The 18,166-nt window shown below is 43.8% G+C and overlaps 1 long non-coding RNA gene across 1 annotated transcript; it reads right to left on the bottom strand.

Moving 5' to 3' along the window:
- Positions 1 to 6,250: 6,250 nt before the first annotated feature.
- On the bottom strand, positions 6,251 to 14,524 carry LOC139047135 (uncharacterized). The gene is made up of 3 exons (XR_011507062.1): positions 14,064 to 14,524; positions 12,445 to 12,581; positions 6,251 to 7,324 (listed from the first exon to the last, which is right to left on the bottom strand). It is a non-coding gene; the product is annotated as an uncharacterized lncRNA (long non-coding RNA).
- Between the last annotated feature and the right edge of the window lie 3,642 nt (positions 14,525 to 18,166).

Here is an 18,166-nt window from a genome sequence, read left to right as displayed (position 1 = left end):
ACGTTTGATTCTGTCGAAACCTCAGCAGTCATGGATGCTTTACGGAACCAGAGTGTAGATGAGGCGTATGTAAAAATACTGAAAGATATCTATAGCGGCTCCACAGCCACCATAGCCCTCCATAAAGAAAGCAACAAAATCCCAATAAAAAAAGGCGTCAGGCAGGGAGATACGATCTCTCCAATGCTATTCACAGCGTGTTTACAGGAGGTATTCAGAGACCTGGATTGGGAAGAATTGGGGATAAAAGTTAATGGAGATTACCATAGTAACTTGCGATTCGCTGATGATATTGCCCTGCTTAGTAACTCAGGGGACCAATTGCAATGTATGCTCAATGACCTGGAGAGGCAAAGCAGATGAGTGGGTATAAAATTAATCTGCAGACAACTAAAGTAATGTTTAACAGTCTCGGAAGAGAACAGCAATTTACAATTGGTAGCGAGGCACTGGAAGTGGTAAGAGAATACATCTACTTAGGGCAGGTAGTGAAGGCGGATCCGGATCATGAGACGGGAAGAATCAGAAGAATAGGAATGGGCTGGGATGCGTTTGGCAGGCATTCTCGGATCATGAACAGCAGGTTGCCATTATCCCTTAAGATAAAAGTCTATAATAGCTGTGTCTTACCAGTACTCACCTACGGGGCAGAAACCTGGAGGCTTACGAAAAGGATTCTACTCAAATTGAGGACGACGCAACGAGCTATGGAAAGAAGAATGATAGGTGTAACGTTAAGGGATAAGAAAAGAGCAGATTGGGTGAGGGAATAAACGCGAGTTAATGACATCTTAGTTGAAATGAAGAAAAAGAAATGGGGATGGGCAGGACATGTAATGAGGAGGGAAGATAACCGATGGTCATTAAGGGTTACGGAATGGATTCCAAGGGAAGGGAAGCGTAGCAGGGGGCGGCAGAAAGTTAGGTGGGCGGATGAGATTAAGAAGTTTGCAGGGACGGCATGGCCACAATTAGTACATGACCGGGGTTGTTGGAGAAATATGGGAGAGGCCTTTGTTCGGCAGTGGGCGTAACCAGGCTGCTTCTGCTGATGATGATGATGAAGACGTAGCAGCCATCATAGATTAAGGTTGGCCAGTAGAACCGTGGTGAGATGCTGGAGCTGTTGCGCAACGAAGCGCAGGAGTTCTTGGGGTGAAAGAGGCTTCGACACAGATGCCGGGTTAGCCATATGAGCAGGACTAGACGTCGACGGTGAATGCGACGGCCGCGCTCCGTCATGACGACGCCGGAGCACTGTACGGCGTTCCTTGAGACGTTGGATCTCCCTTTCAAGGTTGGCGAGGCGAGCGTCGATTTCGAACTCTTCGTCTGCCAAAGGAAGCGGCGTGTCTTCTATCGATTGTGATGCCCGTTGCGGTCGTGAAGTGGACGACCTAACAGCTGCGCTATAGGTACGAGTGGCAGCATCATTGTCGCTGTACTTGCTTTTGTCACCTGGCTAGCGGTCTCTTCCAGCGAGGCCAGAATGGCGTAACGGTTGCTTGTACACAGGGACTTGTTTCATTGATGAATCTCGAGGGGTCCTTGCTGGCTGTCGAGAATGGCGTTGTCGAGCCTTCTTAGTGGCCTTCAACTTCGTAGGACAGGTCATGGAAGTGATGTCATGATCGTTTGTTTGGCATACGATGCCGACGGTTCAGGCTCCATGGTGTCGTCGTTAGGTGGGTAGGGGCAGGATTTTATGTGTCCCTGTCTAAAGCAAGAGTAGCAGTACACAATGGAAGGCTTGAACGGACGCGGGCGCAGAACGCAGCCGTAATACAGGATACGTTCAGGTGGGGAATTAGGACCTTGAAGCGTGATTAGGCTCGTACGACCACTGCCTAGGTAGCGAGCAGCCACGACGTTGTGTGTGGGACACGATAGTTCCTGCAGGAGCCTCTCGGGTTCTTCGTCAAGGTCAACGCCATTAACCACGTAGCGTCTTAAATCGGCACCACTGGCGAGGTACGCCTGGACTGGAAGGACACACTCTTCCGAGACTTGTATTTGTTGCAGTTCTTCGAGTTTATAAATTAGTGTCGTAGCAGACACCCATACTGAGACCGTAGTAGTGGGTTTGTGTAGAGCAAAACCTTGAAATCGGGAAGTCTCCAGGCAGGCGTCAAAGGTTGCTGGAATGGTACGGTTGTGCAGAGTGGACATATCATATCTAGCACGAGGTTTGATAACCACTTTGTACCACGATGTCATTGGCGACTCTGGAGACGTGTTTGTCGGTCGTGCGGGCAGGCCTTGTGATGAGCGAGGTCTTTTCGGGGCTGATGGAGCTACATTTTCATCCGATGGAAGGTCAGTAGCTTCCTTCGCTCTCTTAGCTGAGGTGTGCGCCCCGACAGCAGGGCTGTTCTGCTCCATGTTGGTGGTATCCATGCTCAGGGCGCCGCCTTCGTGCGTTGCACTTGTCCCCACGAAGGAGACGCTCCTGACTTGGATGGAAGTTGCATCGGCAACGCTCCGCTATTTCGACGCAGCGGACAGCAGCTTGGATGCTCCGCGCCGACGCGGCGAGTGCCGCGGGGGCACTCGCAAAGCCGCGCAAGAAATCGAGTTGGACGGCGCAGCAGGAGGGTGTAGATGATGGTGGACCTTGTAGATAGGCGCCAGTAGTAATTACGGACTGCCAAAGCGGTCCATAAACAAGAAAGTTCCAGTAGCGGGGAAAAGAAACCAGCAAACGGGGCGGAAAAATCCAGACAGCAGTTCGTGCCTGCCAATGAATTTTGCTCCGCACTAGCACACGTAAAGTCCGGAGTGCCTCAAGGTTTGGTGCTCGGGCCGATCCTCTTCCTCATCTACATTAATGACATAAGCAGCAACCTCACTTCTACGATTAGACTATTAGCTAGAACGACTGTGTTACTTACAGAAAAATTACAGACCCTCATGACACTAATGCTTTGCAATCAGATCTTGACAAAATCGCTAAATGGTGCGAACAATGGCACATGAAAATAAACGTTTCGCAAGCGAAACCTGAAATTGAAAAACTTGAAAAATGAAATTTACGACGGCTAGAGTCACTGAACCCATCTTTTTATTCTATCGGTAACGTGGTCATTGAAAAAGTTCCTGCAATCAAATACCCAGGTGTCCGCATTTCTTCTGATTTGACATGGCACAAGCACATTGAATCTATAAACACGAAAGCATCCAAAACCCTCGGTTTATTAGGCGTAACTTGCACTTTGCAAATCAGGCACCAAACTCTCAGCATACACAACTTTAGTCAGATCTCAGCTAGAATATGCCGGTTTCATCTGGAACCCGCATCAAGCTTATCTTGCCAATAAACTGGAATGACTTCAAAATAAGGCTTCAAGGTTTATCACAAGGAAATACGCTCGCTACTCCAGCATCACATATATTAAATCATATCTAAAATTAAGCTCATTTGGAAAGCGAAGACTTGTCACCCTGCTATGTCACTTTCACAAGCTCTATCACAATCCTTCATGGTTCCCAGAATCTCATATGAAACAAACACATCGCATTTTCCTCCGATTAGACCACTGCCTCAAAGTGCAACCCAAGATAGCTCACAGCAAACTTATGCGTCATTCACAATTGTTCGTTGCCATTTATCATTGGAATAAACTGCCTGCAGAAATTGTTTCCGAAAATAATTACGACGCTTTCTGAACAACCTGAAGTCCATACTCTGTTCTGGTCCTTAATGGATTATTATCAGAAGTGTATTCTTTTTTACATTCTCTTGAGTATTGTGGTCCACGTGTGTGCGTGTTCTCGAACATTTGTTTTATCCAGATACGTTCCCTGTTTTCCTGAGCGCATGTTTGTTTATGCTTTTCTGATTTTTCACTGTAAAATGCAATATGAGCATTTTATTGTATATTTAGCCCCCTATGTAATGCCTGTAAAGGGCCCTTAGGGTAAGTGAATAAAAAAAAATAAAGGATGGCTGATGGATTTTTCTTTTTGTTTTTCAATGCAGTGCGCTTCCACAATTTCTCTCGCGGTTTGTTCACCTAGCGGTGAACAAGTACTTTAGGAAATGTGATGTAAATGTAGAAAGTGTAAAAAAGAAGGCGGTGGAGCTATTGATAAAATGTGACCAAGAAAAGCTTGCATCACATGTGAAGAACTCCAAAGGAATGAAATCGGAGAAATTTCTTTCGGCAAAAACACACAAGCAAGGAATTCCGTTTAGGCCAATTGTGTCCGAGCGAGGGTGTTGGCAGGTTCTGGTCGCGGGATTCCTGCACAAGATGTTTAATTCCTTAAAAGTACAGGATCCGTACTTGTTGAAAAACTGAAAGCCTTCTGAATTTGCTAGCATCGTATAGTACAAGTTGCAGCTGGGCATTCAGCATAGATATTCAAGATCTCTACTATTTTTTACTGCATGTACCGCTAATGTGCAGTGTGCAGATTGCATAACAAAGGAGAATGACGAGGTGTCATTCTGCAACGCGTGCGGGACGGCTATTGAATCCTTTCTTGAAATTCTTCATTTTCATTTAGCGAATACAGAGGTACGATTCTGTGGTGAAACGTATTCACAGGCAAGGGGTGTGTGCATCGGGTCAAAGGTAGCTCCCATCATTAGTAGCATTTTTTTTGAAGCATAGAAAGAGAACTAACAAAAGCTTTGGAAGGTGCAGTATGTAAGGTTTACAGATATGTGGATGTCCACTTGATTTTAGGCTGTAGTGTAGACCAGGGTGGTTTCAGAAATAGGGTAGTACAAGCCTTTATTTCCCTGGGCAAGAGCTTGACATTTACTTCGGAAGAACCGGTAGATAAGAAGCTATGGTTTCTTGATGTCAAGTTAGAATTTCTACCGGAACATGTTTGTTGGTCATTCTCGCCCCCAGCTGGAAAACAGCTAATGAACTATGCCTCAAATCATTCCAGGTTTGTGAAGAATGGGATAGTCATTTCGTGTTTTTGGTCAGCGTTGATGAAGTAATGTCACCACACTGTAAACTTTGCATTTCTTGAGCAAGTTGATAGGTTGAAAAAGGCTAGGTACCCACTCGCTGTGATGCTGCACTCTAAAAATTTTAACACCCTTAAGGGTGTAAATGACTTGTCCCATGGGTGACACCCTTTTTGGGTGTATTGCTACACCCCAAGCAACGGGATGCAAATTAACACCCCACAAAAGAAGGGGTGTTAATATGACGTCATCTCGTCTATGGGTGTAAAGCAAACAACACCCTTTCTATATGGGGTGTAACAGAGACACCACCCTTTCAATATGGGTGTAGCATGGACAAAACCCTTCCAAAAGGGTGTTATCCCTGCAAGTATTTTAGCGTTCACTGCAACCATGTAGTTAATGGGCAGACTAGCTGTTGTGAATGCTGCCTAGCCTTAGCTATCGTACTACCTTGTTCAGTATAAGCCAGAATCTGTGAGGCGTCCTCATATTGCGCTTCTGGTCCGTCATGTGGTAGCATAACGTGCGATCCTTTCAGGCAAACAATTTAAGGTTTCGCCATTGCAGCAAGGCACAAAGGCCATGCTTTTCGTAATCTTCCTCTGCAGTGATAGTACGCTGCCGGCAGGATGCAGAGCGCAATAACAATGCGCGCTGCACTAAGGACACAGGACCTCCCGCACCTTGGTGCACCAGTACTTACAACCCCGTGGAAACAGCACACAGCCAAAAGCATGGTTACATGCATTTCAGAAATAATTAAAAACCTCCACTTTTCTTGGCCAAAAATTTTCGCAACACCAGCTCGACCAGGAGGGAAAGACACCACAGCTCGTTGTTGTAGCTCATATTGAATGCAATAGAGCACAAGCAATGCATGGATTGGCGACGGTAACAAGTGCAGTACTACAGAATCATACGTTTGCCTGTCAAGCAGTTTTTTGCCGTTTAAAGCACACATTTTATACCTCTATTCATCAAAGTTGCCATTTATCTCCACGGGATGCTTCTACTAGTACTTTCACACATATGACTTAAAGGTAGCACTGAAAGCCAAAGAACAAAGTGCGTCCACGCCGAATAACGTTTCAGCATTTACGAACAAAACAGCATGTGTAGCTGTGCATGCTGTTCAATATATAAGCATGCACTATTTCCTGAAATATATGTATGCTCCATTTACTGCCAGTGACCTGCTTATACCCAATAATTTAGTTTATTTTTCACCATGTGCTTGCATTGAATATTGCAAAGGCATTGTAAGTTAAGCTACCAGAACAACACTCAGCTAGTCTAAGGGTACGTAATTGAACAACATCATTGTAAAATTTGTGACGAAATGTCAGAAGTATTTATTTCATTCAAGAGAAATGGTTACATAATAATGTTTGCACATTTTAAAAGTAAAAAGGAAGATGAGTAAAACCATACCAATACAAAGACATAAGCACCGAATAATGGCACAGGCTTGCTCAATTAAATTTTAAGCAAAACAGTTTTTTTAAATAACCTCACTACTAAATATCACGTTTTCATTCGAAAAGCACTGCATCTTATTATAAAGCACAAAAATAACCGGTCACATAAGTAAGAACAAGTCTGAGTGTGTCTTTAACACAAGGATAAAAAGTTGGGCGAGTTGGTACAGTAACATGATCTTGGATTGTAGCGCGAAGTGGCATGGACACAGACTAGAAGCAGACAGGATGAGCGCTAACTCTCAACTAAATTTTTGCAAGCTAGTCTCTTATCAAGTATACCTGTAGGCATTGCGACCATTGTGCTCCCAAGATGCATGAGGCATTAGTCATTGCAGAGTTGTAAGGACATGACAATCCTAGGATGATTATGTTCTTGAGGCTTTTTTTCCCCACTTTCCATCTTTTGAAACGTGTATACTTTAGTCATGAATACAAAAATGCTACAACTGGCATGTGATGAGTTTTGCAGCTCATTGAACCAAGCCACGATGACAAATTTAAATGCTGTTACCTCATCAGACATTCAAATTTCTTAAACACAAACAAAACCAGATAGGCATTAGAGTGAGCATCACTTAAATACATTACACTGGTTTAAAGTTATTGCGCCACTTTGTGCCAGGTAAAAACGTTAGAAACATCAAAAATGTTAAGATTCTACCGCCAACCGTGAAAACTAAATAAAAAAAATCATTAAGCTTTCTTAAACGGGTACAGGAGCTTTACAACTAGCCGTCTTGGTGATGGACACGCAGATAGATGGGCAGCCATTCCACTGAGACGAGAATGTTGAGGGCTTCGCATGGAAGACTGAGACACTGCAGAGTAGTTCTTGGTCCACATGAAGGAGGTTGCTTGCATACACGTCTGGGCCACCATACTGAATGCATGGTGTTACCGGAGCTTTTTCCCCCTGCATTGTGGTAAAAAAGCATGGTTAAGTTTATACGATATTTAATATGCAAAAAAAAGAGGCGAGACATGCAGACAGGACACGAGAGTAGAGAAGTGAACACAAACGCGAAAAACATGAAAAATTTCATTAGATCGTTTTATTAGATAAAATTTTTATACTGTGTGTCATTCATTATGAGGGTTCATAACCGCAACACATTTAATATACAAGCAGGTAGAATTATCAGCTTGGTCAGTTTGTACAAGCTCGTTTGAGGCAAGAAATCGAGTTTCACAAACACAACCTCAACATTCTTGATTGAAAAAGGAACACTTCACATGACATGCAGTCCTGTGAGTGGAAATTGCACAGTTCAAGAAAAACAAATTAAAACTCACAGACCGATCCTGAAAAAGGAATAAGCACCTGCTACTGCAAAAAGCGAATTAATTGATAGGTTTTAGTAGCAAAAGGGCATCTTTGGCCAATTAGCGCCAAGCCTATACTGCAAAAAATAAACTTAGTGCATCTTTACAAAGCAAATATATAAAGATGACTAATGCCTCTCTGCACTACAGTTGCTTTGCTCTAGCGTGAAGTCATTTTAATGCATGCACACGTACATACACATGCTACACCCAAGTGTAACAGCTGCAGAATTAAAATTGGGCATCAACAAAGTCGCAACATTTAACCATTGATCCCAAGCTGTACTAGTGACTGGAGGTAGTACCAATATCGCCAATGACGAGTTGCACTCTTTCTGCCCGATGTTATACTGCTCGTATTGTCAAAGATGAGTTACAGTCGGCATTGAGGGAAAGCTGCCCTCAAGAGCAGCTCTTATTTTTGTGTTATTTCTAACCAGAGACCAATGAAGTAATATATTTTTAGAATGAGAATGACGCCGAAAAATTGAGTACGTAAAAAATTTGGTGCATTTTTCCGGAATTAACTTGGGGGTTAACGGCTAAAGCGGCAATCCAGACACTAGAACAAGTTTTGACATGTTTGTTACCAGTGAATGCTAGAAAATATGTTGGCATTCTGTAGTTTTGTCCAACAATGCAAAAGGGATTCTTAATAACTGATGAAATAAATGGAAAAGTATCATGAAGTATATTTCGTGAATGTAACGCAGAATCACTCAACTTCTGTTACTATTAATCTCCACTAGATTAACCTGCACTTTCTGAACTAGTTCAGGAGGTGCTGAATTTCACTCCTCATTCCACCAGTTCAACGTGGCAGCACCTGCACGTTGTGATTCGTTTTACTTAGTGCAGGCTTTGTACAGGGCGAGTTCACAGCATTCCCTGCACTTGGCCGAAAGGTAGTGCATGTTTACGCAGCAGGTGTGGTGCCGCTTCTGCACGAGTGAGGCGCAGAAATCAGAGTTTCATACAATAATTACTAGAGGGAACTCTGACGTTAGTGTTCACAGGAGATCAAACAAGAACGGCTGTAGCAGCATGGAAATTATGGGAAGTACATGGATTTGCCTAAACTTCATCTGTTTGGCTTCAAACGGCTTTGTGACTTTGTAAACTAGTCATTCTCAACAATATACTGTGTAATAAATAAATAAACATGAAAATCGTCCGACGACAGGATTCAGACACAGGAACTCTAGAACAGAAGTCTGATATTGAAACCATTAAGCCCCGGAGGCATGTAACGACAAGCGAGTGCAACGCCCTGATGAATTTATCGCGGGCATACCAGTGCCTTGAGACGCTTGGCGCCCTTCGATTTGGCTACCTGGACAAGCTCAATCGTTGCAATTAATAGCGATTGTGCGTGTTGACGCCGTCTTCTGCACTTCGAAGAGTATAGACTGCGCTGAAATTTACGGCAATGAGATTTATATAGCGTATAATATACGAAGCCACAAGAACGTCTGAATTCACAAGCACGATTATCCGACAAATCCATGTGCTTCCCATCATTCCCATGGTGGTACGACTGCAGCGCCAGAGTTCCCTCTAGTAATTACTGTAAGAAACTCTATGGCAGAAATAACCGAAGTGCCTCGCATTTTGTTCTGGAGTAATAAACTAAGTTTTGCTGGTCCCATAAATCTTACTGGTCATTAATTCCAAGTTTTAGTGCAGTCACATGTCTAGTAACCAATTGTGGTATTTTGCATAAACATTGCAAAGCCAACTGTGGTGAATGTTCACCCTGGTAAATTGTTTATGATGCAGTAGCATAGACTACTGAAGCAATCTCCAGAAGGCAAGTCAAGTAATTTTCTTATTAGCAGCCTCTAAACAGCATTCGAGCTTATGACACATGCACCTCAGATATGCAAATATTTCCTTGACTCAGCAAGAAGCGATGCTTCATGTTCCACGTGGCTACCTCTATCAAAGCAGTATTGGTGCTCTCTAAAAACAATGCCAATGCATATTATCCAAATATTTTTCAGGGGCAACAGTTATGCCTGAAATCATGCTAGATTAGTTTTTTTAAACACATGCTCAGACCATGTTAGAAGTGCTTCTTAAAATCCTCCTATTTATTAGACTAGTCATATATCTGTACACAAAGGCTACTAATTAGGTCCCATGCTATATCATCTTAACAAAAACTTCACTTAGTAATACACATGCTATGATAAGATTTGAGACCACATTGAGATACTGAACAAGGTGAATTCATTATTTTTAAAATGAAGCTCCTGTTCTTCCAAAGGAGAAGAAAGGATACTGAGGGTCAAAATTTTTCTGAATCACAGCTGGAAGATGCCAGGGAAGGCACGTGGAAACTTATTTGTAATTTTCTATTTAAATGTAGAAATGATAAAGGGAAATGAAAATGGTAAAAAAAAACAACCAGGCATGGGGGGAGAACGAACCTACAGCCTTTGCATTAGGCATGCGATGCACTAACCACTGTGCCACCGAGGCAGCATTCAATCGTCCACAATGGCCCCTAAGATTGTCGACGCTCGAACACGGCAGTAGTACCACAGTGGTTAGTATATCACATGTGTAATGTGAAGGTTATGGGTCCGTTCTCCACCCACAGGTGGATATCTTTTAATCCACTTTCACTTACCCAGAATTTATCATTTCTATACTTCATATAAAAAAACTTAACACATGTTCCTGTATGCTTTCCTTGGCCTCATTATCTGCTGGCTTCTTCCAGTTCTGTTACTTCCAACACTTATACATATTCTAATCTGGTAAGTAAACAGTTCTGTATGATGCTGGAATACAATATAAACATTATTGCATGGCAGTGTTATGTAGAATGCCTTACATTGCCCAGGCAAGGTGTATTTATGTCAATCTGAAAAAAACACCATTTCCACTCTAGGCAGAAATGCTGTGTACTGCTGTGTGCAACAGGGTTTAACGAAAACAACTTGTTCAGAAATAAAGCCACCAAACAACGAGGAAACATGAAAACTAGATGAAAATTTGTGCAGTTGCATGTTAAAAATATAGCACAGCAACAGATAAAGACATAATAAAGGAAGCGCGAGGATGGTTTATTTTGGACACACGAGAATATACTTGAAAGATGCATATGAGCTTACACGTGGAGAAATATTGTTTATGTAGTAGCTAAACTACGAACAGGCCTAGAACACACTGATACAAGGTGTCGAGCATGTCAATCTTATCATGCCCTTAAGTCAAAGAAACATGGCTGTTTCTCATGATTCACTACACATGGCTGGCTTACACAACTTAGCCACTTCTATATATGCCTTGTAATTACCAGGTGGTCTGTATAACACATGCAAGCTTTAAATATGTACAACTGCAACGTAGCTGGACAGCACCAAGGTAATGTCGTTTGCCATCGTTTTGAGGAAGTGAAACCAATTCTTGCATTTTTCGTAATTAGGTAATTAGTTAACAACGATTACTTAACTGCTCAAATATTATATTCAAAGCAAAAGTGTCAGTGCGAAAATTGTAGAGCACCCTGAAAAATTCCCAATCCAGCTTTCTACTGCTCAATAGGTGCAACAAATGTTTCTTTCAAGCTTGAAAGAAGCCAGTGAACACATGCAAGTGCCGTGCAACTAACCGCTCGTGCACCTGAACACCATTTGGCTCCTCCTTTCATACTTGAAAAAAAACTTTTTGAAAAGAATATTTTAGAAATTGATTAATTATTGACTATGTTTTAGGCAAAATGCATGAAATAGTGTGACTGCCACCTCCATTTTCGGCGACATGAATTGACTCCATTTTCATGTCCAAATCCAGCTATACATGGTGCGTGTTTTGAGCTGGTTCTGTAATTTAGGCTGGTTTTGACTAATTGAAGCTTCGCACTTTAATAATGGAGTAAGGTTAAAAAGAAATTGGTACATAAAACAGTCGCTGTCAGTACTCCATACTCCTTTAACTTAGTGCAAAGTGCTTGTGAGCCAAGAAGTTGGTAGTTCTAAGCAGTATTTCTCATTTTTACCTAGTGTTATAGCCCACTTACTATGATGCCATGCTGCTCAGTCATGCTGGTCCCAGCTTCAATCTAGGCCATGACAGCTGCCCTCCAATGAGGGTAAAATGCAATAACGCTTATGCACTTACATTCAGGTGTACATTAAAGAAGGCCAGGTTCCCAAAACTTCAGGCTGTGACTTTGGTATGTAAAAGCCCATAATTTAATTTTAATATCTAAAGGTGCTTTATTAGGAGCAGGGGCATCATTTTGAGCTTTTACTGCACTGCCATGGCACCAAGAAGCTCTAAGTAAATAAAACAATTTCATGGACAATGTACATATCTTGCAAACATTTACAAACACTTCTCTGCATGCACCTCTGTTGCTGTTATATTTAGATCCGTATGCCAAGGCGGGTTATGATGTTAGAACTTGTTTCAAACTTGTTTTTTTACCGCTTTAAAGTTGTTGGTTACCTTGCATCTCATTGTGTGTCGAACGCACATTTCAGTGCATCAATTTCTTCAGAAAGTGAACTCCTCTTTATTTATTTGTGCATGCAAAAAGGGTTCAGAAGAACTGCTTTCTGAAGGTCTGTATAAGAACAAAAAACAATTCTATGTAGGCTGCACAAAGAGAAAGGATTGGTTTGTAAATATGTTATTTAGTTCTTAAAAAAAGAGGCAGCTGTCAGTATTCTGTTCCAAAGTAAAAATTGGCCCTACCTGGCTCTGCTTCAGTTTCCGATGTTGATGGTCCATTCGGGGGCGCTCAACTGATAGGCTGCACTTTGGCGATGTCGGGTGTGCTGTCACCAGGCCCAAGGTCGATCGACAGCCTCACCAAAAGTCGAGTCCAAACGCTATAAAAGAAATATCTCATCATTTTGCTATCAGTTTTGTCATCTTGCGTGTTTCACACACGGCCGTCAGTGGAATATTTCGTCACTTGGATACTGAAAGAAATTCAAGCATTTTCTGGCAGCCAAGCTGATGATGATGATGTGTGGTGTTTTATGGCGCAAGGGCCACGTTTGGCCAAAGAGGGCCATGACAAGTGGTAATGTTGACGATGTATTATGGAAGATGTAACTTGGCTGTAAACTGGCCTAAAAATTGTCGCTGTAAAGTGCGTAAAATCTACGTGCTATAAAATTATGGCGATGACTAATGACAAATAGTATGAACATTAAAATCCATCGTGGAAGAATGATGCAAAATAGAAAATATACAGGATGGTAAAATTACTTGGAGCACTGCTGCCTCGCCAGAGCCCTTGAAACACAAGGGCCTAGAGGCATGTGCTATACGAAAGAGCTATCACAGCAGCATCCTCTGAAGAGAGGACGGCAGCCAAGCTGAATACACAGTAAATGGAGAACATTAAAGAGCAAATGCAGTTGTCACATTAGATTGATCAAGTACAGCAGAAATGGAAAATAAATCAGTGATACTCTGTTGGCTTTGAATGCAAGAAACGTAAAAACAGGAACTTGCAGCCACGCCACATTGAATTTCCCGCGTTTGCTACACCTCACAAGTTTGGCATCGTCCGGTACTCGGGGATAGTAACCGCTTAAAATCAAGATGAACGAGCGTCGGCATAAATTAACAGGATACTTAACCAGGCAATATTGGCGCATAAAACAACTCACGTAGCGAAGCTACTGTCAATTACCCGATGACGCATCTGCGGGCGAAATCAAAAAGGAAAGAGTTTCACTTGTTTCACGCCTACTAAGCTAAGACAGAATTCGAGTTTCTTACTAAACTATACTGGATATTTACGCTCCGAATAAAACGCTGGAAATTTTGTTACGTCACATTGCATACGTATGAAAGTGAGGAAATTGCTTTTGTTGTATTCTGCCCAGACGGCATGCAGCAGCTACCTCTCATGCAACAAAAGCATGAAAGTGGTACTCGTGACACCGAAAACAAGCATATACAGCGCCAACGTTACGCCCCTTGGAGTTGGAACTAAGCACGATAAAGCCAGTTAGTTTTCTAGCTTTCATAACGCCATGAACACGACCAAACATCGAGCGAAACAACTCTCTGCTCTCGAAAATTATTACCGCTTCCATTTATATACTTATCGCTGCCACAAGCAAAAGTCAATGGGCTAGCTGTCCACAAGCCGCAGATTAGACTGACAGCAACATATTACGGTAACGTAAAACAATTTCCACGCTAACTTAGCAGCCGCGGTGTGCTCTAAATGCCAAAGTTCTCGTTTGCCGCTCGAAATTCACACCATGATGACAGGCACTGCATCTTTCACATGAAATATTGCACGCTTTGCGCCGGAGCTCAATAGGAGGGCGAAACGCATTTGCACGTACCTGAAATCCGCATGCCGGAAAGCCGTAGACGCTTCCGAGACAGGGCGCACAGCCATACACCCGTACGGCGGCTTGACTTGGACGTGAGGCACTTCTACCAAACATTTCACATGCGACATGCTTCACACCGATTGCGCGAACACCAAAAAATGACGCAGGCCGCATTGCGACGCCGAGCAGACGTGCATCCACCGATGAGCTGCGTGCGCGGATTGCAGAGAACAAAGCCATACAAAACGTTAGGCGCGAGAAGATGGCGGCTCTCGTTGCGAAGACGAAGCGAACGAAGCAATGACGCGCGAATGAATGTTGCCAACTGTTGGTTCCGCGTTATGCCGGCGGTGGTGGCTTTAGTGGCGTGTGTTGCGGCTGTCTAATTTTTTATTTCTTTTTCCCAAACAGTATAATTAAGATCAGTTATTTGTTTGAATTTTTAACTGTGTCATTTGGCATTATCTTTGTCTTTTTATGCTATTAAGCGGCCAATTAGGGCCTCCCAGGTTCGCGCGCGCCAGCTGCGCGCGCAAATCTCAGAGGCCATAAGACAACTCGTTAGGAGATGCCATTCTTGTCGTTAAGGTTTCATCATCGTTTCTTCAACTGAGATAGGTAGTGTCCCTTTTCCCGGGGTTGGGAGGGGGCGATCAAGACGGCATCGCTCCGCGGGGCGCCGAGGAGTGGGTTGGTGTTGGTTCTTATCGCGAAATTCGCGAACCCTGCGATTTTTTTTATAACGTAAGCATTTCTATACTTCTCCAACAAGAAAAAACATCCGTCCGTCAGTCCGTACCACACGATACGTTTCAAAATAGAACCCGCAACAGCGAGTGAATTCACCTTCGTGCTAGCTCTCGCTTCAACGCGACCGAAGCGGCGAGAACACTGCGCTCACGAAGCTCTCAGCTCATGCCGCACTATGCGCTTTTCGCAGAACACTTTCAAGATAGGTGTACGCACGTCTGTTTTCAAAGCGAAGTAAACGGTGCGAACACAGCGCGGGAAGGTTTCAGCAGTGGGCACACTCTGTCCACAATGCAGTTCGCTTTCAAGATACGGTTCGCGCGGCCGTGCCACAAGCAGCCGCCGCCGGAGAACGGTTGATAATGTTTCGGCGCGGATGAGGAGGGCTAAAGAGCGATAACAGCTCAAAACGAACGGAACGTCACCAGCGCGCCTGGCCCCGCCACCTGCAGTACTTTGCTTGCGCCGCCGACCAGAGCAGCTCGTGTCGCCGCAGCGCTGTCGCTTATACTTGTCGGCTCAAGTCTCATAACATTGATAACGACATGGACTGCGTGTAGATGAGGAAGAGTCACAATGCTTACCCACACTTAGACAAATCCGAGAGGAGTTCCGGTGTGATTTTTTTTTTTACCGGAAATGTACAGTCAGCGGTGGGACCCAGAGTTGACAATGCCTGTAAGAGGGGTGCCAAGCTTTTTTTTTTTTGTGTGAGAGTCTTGCCCAGCTCCCAAAGATCTGCTCAAGCTAAGATTTGCTGATGGCTGTATGGGTTTTTTTTATTGTCGCATGCCCTCGAACCGCCACAGATCCTACAGTGTAATGGCATTAGAGCAGTATTCACGTGCAAAGGGAAATGCAGCCGGTAATTGGGCTGCCTAAGGTTTGCGGCCCGGCGGCAGCTGCCCTCCCGTCCCCAGTTTCCGTTGACAAGTTACAGGGAGGGGTCCAGAGCAATCTTACACCCTCTCCCGACAGTGGCGTAACCAGAAAATTTTTTCGTGTGAGGGGGGGGGGGGGAGTCCCAATTGGCCGTGGAGGGGGAAGGAGCGGGGCCATTGCCATAGCAGCAAAAATTTTACTGTTAGTGAGCGTTACAAGTGCCCGGCGTGCCCCACTTGGCTACGCCGCTACTAGCCCCCCTCCCTCCCCCCCGCGCAATCGACGCAAATCGAGCTATCAGAACGTGCATGACACGCATGCATGACATAACATGAATGACATGCCGCGAAGCTAGCATGGATGTCGTCACGTCATCATCATCATCAGCTTATTCTGACGTCCATCGCAGGACGAAAGCTTCTCCAGCGATCTCCAATACCCCTGTCTTGTGCTAACTGGTTCCACGTGTCTTCAAGTTTCCCAATTCCATCACGTCCACATTATTCTCTGCCGTCCTCGACTGTGCTTCCCTTCCCTTAGCACCCATTCTGCAACTCCAATAGACCAGCAGTTCTCTCCCTTACGCATTGCAATGTCTGCCCAGCACGACTTCTTCCTCATAATGTCAACCAGAATATCAGCTATCCCCGTTCGCTCTCTAATCCACATCGCTGTCTTCCAGTCTATTATCATCATGACTAATAATTTTCATTGCATCGCTCGTTGCGCGGTCCTCAACGTCTTCCAAAGCTTCTTTGGTAACTTCCAAGTTTCGGCCCCATACGTTACTAACGGTAGAAAGCAATGGTTAGCAGTAAGCTCCCTGGTCATGATTTAGTAATGCCTGCCGTAAGCTCTCCAGCTAATATTTTATTTTTGTTAATTTCCTTGATCAGAGGCCCCTGCGACTAATTAAGCTCAATAAACGTATTTCTGCGCAGGTTCTAGAGGCTGACTGCCGACCATGACATTCGTTCTCTCGCCACGCTGCGGAACATTACTTTTCTCTTCTGCATATTAACTCTCAGTCAGACTTACACTTTCTTCGACATGTTCCTCAAACGTTTGTTGCAAATAGTCTACAGTGTTGCTGAGTATGCCAATGTCATCTACAAACCGTAAGTTGGTGAGCTATTTACCGTTAGCCCTCACTTCTAACCATTCCTAGTCTAACTGGTTGCACACCTTTAAGCATTGAGTGATAGCATTGTAAATATTTTGCTATTGATCATATGAAGCCTTTTGCAGATATCTGGCTATGCAAAGTCTGCGCGTTAGTGTCATCCGTTCGATATCAACATTCGTGGGAAACTTCGTTTTTGACCACTGTTCGGAGCCAGTGCGCTGCTGCCTAGGTGCCCCGATCTAATCATTCCAGCTACCTGATTCAAGCGCAGGTAGCGCGCGTTTTATGTACAGCCAATATCAACGCCTTAACTGGCAATGTTCATTTATCATATACTGTAAGCTTGTTCACTTACTCCCTTATAATTAGGGTGTAAATTAGAAAGACTGGGGGTGTTCCAAGGGTGTTTTCTTGTTGAACGCCCTTTTGCGCTGAAAAAGGGTGTTTCAAGGGTGTTTACATGGGGTGAAAAGATGAATACACCCGCATTACACCCATAAGGGTGTGAAAATTTTAAGAGTGCAGGTGGCTTTGGTCCACGGCATTTTATCTCAAGAGTTATATGCGCTATACGCGTGCTCTGTTGACTAGATCGTAAACCAGTTGCGAGAAAGCGCTCGTCCTTGTGTTGCTCCTCTTCTTTTTCCCTGTTTGTTGGCGCACAAAAATTTGTTTTAACAATGTATATAAAACATCCCGTGGCGCAAGGAAGGTCAGAAGCGAACCAAAGTACGTCCAGCCATGTATAAAAGATTATTACCGATTAGCAAAGTTAATTATTGATTAGGGATTGTATTAAGGTGGATACAACTTTAAGAAACGCGTGGGGACTAGCTTGTGCTCATCACCTGCAATACTACAGGTATACTTGCCGCTAATTTTTGGGGGACCTGCATTGATTGTATGCCTCACGCACACATCGACGTGAGCTGAAAATATTAGCTCCTCTACAACCCGCTATTTAGAATTTCAGTAAAAAAGAAACGTATCGTAGCAATAACGAAAAGTGCGATCGAGAGGCTCTATCATCGCTCTGAATGGTTCCTAGCGGAAAACACCCTATAGTTCTGCATTTCGGATTGAATAACAACAATTGGCGACGTACGATGTGATGGAGTCCTACCATTAGCACCATATTAAGCATACTGAGAACAACGCCATTTTTATGCAACGTACAAACTGCCGCAGCTAAAACGCTGGTGAGCAGGCCGGTGGAATTAAATGTAGCATTAGGAGATGGCTTGATACGAGCAATAAGAAAGACGTATCACCACGCAAACAACACTGTTCTTTGTCGGAACAAAGTTCTTTCGGCCAATGTTATGCAGCCACTGCTTCGTGAGCAAGCCGTCAC

Source organism: Dermacentor albipictus, chromosome 6, assembly GCF_038994185.2.
Source record: "Dermacentor albipictus isolate Rhodes 1998 colony chromosome 6, USDA_Dalb.pri_finalv2, whole genome shotgun sequence".
NCBI lineage: Eukaryota > Metazoa > Arthropoda > Arachnida > Ixodida > Ixodidae > Dermacentor > Dermacentor albipictus.
This window is presented reverse-complemented; position numbering and strand designations above follow the sequence as displayed.